Here is a 5,451-nt window from a genome sequence, read left to right as displayed (position 1 = left end):
GTTTTTCTTGTTTTATTTTTTTGCCTCGGAAACATTTTGTCTAGAACTCTTTTGTAAATTCTTTGTTCATTTTATATGATATTAATATTCTAGCAAAAAAAAAAACTAATAAAAGTAAAATATAAAAATAATTTTTTTATTTATAATATTTTTAAATATTTTATATCTGCGCATGGCGCATGAAAACTCCTAATGCCATATATATTACAAAACGTTTGTTGCTGTAAAATATGTTTTTTTAATACTAACAATTTTGATTACTTATACTAAAATACATCTAAAATTATAATCATTTGTCAAGTTTAAACTTTAAAGCTTACGGAATAGAGTACATCAATATACCAAAATTGGGTTATGGGTTTAGTATTGTCTTATGAAGTCAAAGAAATCAGATTACTCATTTAGAAACAGAAAATGATTTCAAACCAACATCCCTTTTTATATAAAATTTTATTCTAGATCAAGTGGTTAAGTAATCTCTATGGGGCAGTTAAATATCGAAATCCAAAATAGTCTGAAAATGAAGCTGTGACAATCACAAGCATTATCTAAAGATATTTTAAAGAAAAATAAACACATAATTTTTTTTTCACAACAACAAAGAGACTCATGTAGCCTCTGAAAACCAAAAAGGTTGCTTCGCATCCATATGGACAACGAAAGACGGCTGTTTCCTTGTATTCCGTGCTAGACTATCCGCTTTCTTATTTTGCGTCCGCGAGATATGAATGATCTGTGAGCTGTAAAAACTATCCTTCAAAATCTTGAGATCTTCCAAGTAAGCTTCAAAAGCTGGTCATTCCTCTGGTTCCGAAACCATCTTCAGCAATTGGAAACAATCCGTTACAAATGTGACCTGAAATTGACGTAAGTTTCGCATACATTTCATAGTTCAAAGTAGTGCATCCATCTCCGCGTGAAGGGGAGACAGAGGAGCCCTAACATTCCTTGCACCCATCAAACCGTCAAAACCTTCTAAATTGCTATACCAACCTTGTCCGGCCATCGGGTCACATTCTTTCCAGGATGCATCCACAAAACACCATCGTCCTGGAATTGATGGTAAATTCCTTTTTGAAAAACAAAAAATATGTTTGAATCCTAAATTTCACATTCCAAAAACCCTATCCCATCCCTCAACTCTAGATTAGTTAACCCTAAGGGTATAATTGTCTTTTACCCTTCATTAAAAGTGAGCGTAAAAGTGGTTAGTGTAAACATGAAAAGTGGTACTATGAATGTGCTATTTGTGGCAATTTTCCTAGATTCATATGTAATGAAAAGTGCTTTAGATTCATAGTGTTTTTATTATTTGAAATTTTTGTATTCTTTAAGATTTTTTTGGGGAAATTACATGTTTACCATTTTTATGGTACCACTTTTTATTTTTACCACCACTAAAGAGACATTTTCAAAAATACATTCTTCATTAAGTGGCAAAAGACTCTTATGCCCTTGTTATTTATATATAATAAATCATTATTTAAATAAAAAATTAAAAAATTAAAAAAAAATAAAAAAAAATAAAAAAAATTAAAAAAAAAGTAAAATTTTTTTTTATGTTTTCGAATTATACTTTTAAATTCAAACTTTTTTTTTTTTTTTTTTTTTTTTTTTTTTTTTTTTTTTTTTTGTTGATCAAAAAAAAAAAAAAATTCAAACTTTTTATAATTTTTTTTTTGAAATTTTTTTTTTCGAATTTTGTTTTATTTTTTTTCAAATTTCTTTTTGAAAAACGAAAATTATGTTTGAAACTATTTTTTAAAATTTTTTTATATATTATTTAAGTATTTATTTATATATTAATTAGAATCATAAATTTAACATTCCAAAAATCCTACTCCACCCCTCAACTCTAAACCTTTCAATAAAAATGAGGGTAAAAATAGTTAGTGTAAACATGAAAAGTTGTACTATGAATGTGCTATTTGTGGCAATTTCCCGATTTTTTTTGTTAGTTAATTTTATGATGGTCTTTCAAAGGTTTACTTTTTTATATTAAATTGATTCCTTTAATAATTTTGCCTTTTCACTGAATTGAATAGTAGTTTCCTTTTTATTTTGAAATAAATATTTTTTTAAAATCTTGAAATTTGTAAAATAATATATAAAATGGTAATTTGACATATTTTGGTGCTTAAAAATAATATATGGATATTCTCAATGATCTATTGCATCAAATTACATATAGTACATAACCTAAATTTTGTAAATCATGTGTTTTAGATTTATATAGTTATAATTGTTTGACAATATTGTATTTTTAAATTAACTATTATATTTGTTTGTTATTTTTATGTTAATTTTCAAACTTTATTTTATATAATATGATTTGTACATGATGCTTTTAATTTTGTAAGTTTAACTTATTTGATATTTATTTATAATTTATTTTGAAAAAAAAAATTTCGTAATATTAACATTTTGAGAAATACCAAATTAAAAAACGATTTGGTATATTTTTGGTGCTCTAAAATAATATGTAAACATTCTCAATAATTTATAATATCAACTTATATATAGTATATGTTATTTTGAATATTTTCAATAGTATATAACCTAAACTTTGAAAATCATGAAGTGAAATTGCTACAAATAGCATATTCATAGTAACACTTCTTATGTTTACACTAATCACTTTTACCCTCACTTTTAATGAAGACTAAAATACGATTATACCCTTACGGTTAATTAATCTAGACTTAGGGTTTAGAGTTGAGAGGTGGGATAGAGTTTTTGGAATGCGAAATTTAGGATTCTAATAAATATATAAATAAATACTTAAAAAATATATAAAAATTTTAAAAAATTGTTTCAAATATAATTTTCGTTTTTCAAAAAGAAATTTGAAAAAGATAAAAAAAATAATTTGAAAAAAAAAATTTATAAAAAATTTCGAATTTGAAAGAGTATAATTCGAAAACATAAAAAAAAATTACTTTATTTTTTTATTATTTTTATTTTTTTTATTTTTATTTAAATAATGATTTATTATATATATAAATAACAAGGGCATAAAAGTCTTTTGCTACTTAATGAAGAAGGTATTTTTGAAAATATCTTCTTAGTGGTGGTAAAAATGAAAATTGGTACCATGAAAGTGGTAAACATGTAATTTCCCCAATCATGAATTAAAATTTATATTTATATAGTTATACTTGTTTGAAAGTCATGTATTTTTAAATTAATTGTTCTTTTTGTTATTTATTTTTAAATTTTCTAAAAATATTAAACATTATGTTAACTTAAAATAGTATTTCTATTTTTGTAGATTTACCTTATTTGATATTGATTTATATTTTAGTTTGAAATAAACATTTTGTATCGCAACATTAACATATTTAAAAATAGTAAATTTAAATAATGATTTGTCATACTACGATTGGAAGTTTTAAATCCTACGTGGACGCTCTCGATGGCTTATAGCTCAACTTTTATATAGTATAGAGTTATATTTATCAATTCAAATATAATACATATTCTTAGATTTTAAAATAAGATTATATATTTTCAATATGATATATAGTTTAATTTAAATTATATATATATTAATATAAACATCTATTAAAAGAAATTTTATAATCATATGATTTTATGATCATATGTATCTTGTTATATTAAAATATATGCCATTGACCCCAAAGAATTCAATGTGGAACTTTATTTTTAATTTATATTCATTTAAAAAAAATATATATTATATACGGGAAAACTGAATTTTAATTATTTGATAGTGTTATTTATTTTCATAATATAAATTAAAAAGAGGATGATACACAAACTGTTATTAAATCTTTATTATTCAAAATTATTAATTGTCATATATATTTTAGTCACATTATGTAATTTTGTAACTTTTATTTAAGAAAATAACAAAAAATATTTTTATAAATGACTAATTAATTATATGGTTAGTTTAATAAAAAATATAATATTTTTTTAGATGGACCAACCTATTTCTCTAAAGATTCTAAAAAGGAAATTGCCACAAATAGCACATTCATAGTACTACTTTTCATGTTTACACTAATCACTTTTACCCTTACTTTTAATGAAGGGTAAAAGACACTTATACCCTTAGGGTTAACTAATCTAGACTTAAAGTTTAGAGTTGAGGGGTGGGGTAGGGTTTTTGGAATGCGAAATTTAGGATTCTAATAAATATATAAATAAATACTTAAAAATATTAAAATATAAAAAAATTTACTAAAAATAGTTTCCAAAATATTTTTTTTATTTTACAAAAGAAATTTGAAAAAAAATTCAAAAAAAAAGTTTATAAAAAGTTTGATTTTGAAAAATTATAATTCGAAAAGTGGTAGCTTGAAAAAAGTTTATAACAAGGATATTAGAGTCTTTTGCCACTTAATAAAGAAGGTACTTTTGAAAATGTCTATTTAGTGATGGTAAAGATGAAAAGTGGTAGCTTGAAAATGGTAAACATAAGATTTCTCCATTTTGAAAGTCATTCTAGTGATGACACATTGCAACACTCAAATATTTTAATGTTTTTATTTTAATATAAAATAGATTCTGTACTATTTCTAAAATTGTTTTCCTAAAGAAAATTAGCCATTACATTGAAATGCAGAAAATTCTTCTATTTTGTTGAATTTTTTTGGGAAAATTTCATGTTTACCACTTTCATGGTACCATTTTTCATCTTTACCACTATTAAAATGATATTTTCAAAAATATCTTCTTCATTAAGTGGCAAAAAAACTCTTATACCTTTGTTTTCTATATATATAATAAATCAGAATTTAAATAAATAAAAAAAATATATATTTTTTTTTGCTTTTGAATTTTACTTTTTCAAATTCAAAATTTTTTATAATTTTTTTTGAATTTTTTTCGATTATTTTTTCAAAATTTTATTTTGAAAATCAGAAATTATGTTTGAAACTATTTTTTTATTTTAAGTATTTATTTATATATTTATTAGAATCCTAAGTTACTTAAAATGTAAATTTTCTAACTCCTATATTTACAAGTAATTTTGAGCCCCTAGACCTACAATGTGGAAAATTTGCCCATACTAGTACTACTCGTGGCTATGTTAGATTACTTGTCTTCCAACTTCCAAGACTAGTAGGCTACCCTTTGACTAATTTAGCTACAGGAAAAGACATTAGGCTAGAAGACATCATCTCTGTTCATATATGTTCATTCTGCAATTGTATTCTTTCTATAAATCTAAATCCTTTCTCTGTACTGTAGATGATTCTCAAACTGAGTCAGTCTGCACTTTTGCTTGCCCATGGATGATAAAATTGTAGCTTAAGTGGAAGTAAAATCCAAAAATTAAACTGAATCAAAACTGGATTCAAATAAACGAGTGGAAATGGGGGCATGGAAGCAATTAATCAAGTATCTGTGCTCGCCAAAATATGAGATGGGCAAAACAAATATAAAGTTTCCAGAAAGAGAAACATATATGCTCACAACAGA

The sequence above is a fragment of the Brassica napus genome, chromosome A2, assembly GCF_020379485.1.
Source record: "Brassica napus cultivar Da-Ae chromosome A2, Da-Ae, whole genome shotgun sequence".
NCBI classification, from domain to species: domain Eukaryota; kingdom Viridiplantae; phylum Streptophyta; class Magnoliopsida; order Brassicales; family Brassicaceae; genus Brassica; species Brassica napus.
The sequence above is the reverse complement of the archived record's forward strand: the minus strand, read 5'-3'. Positions refer to the sequence as shown.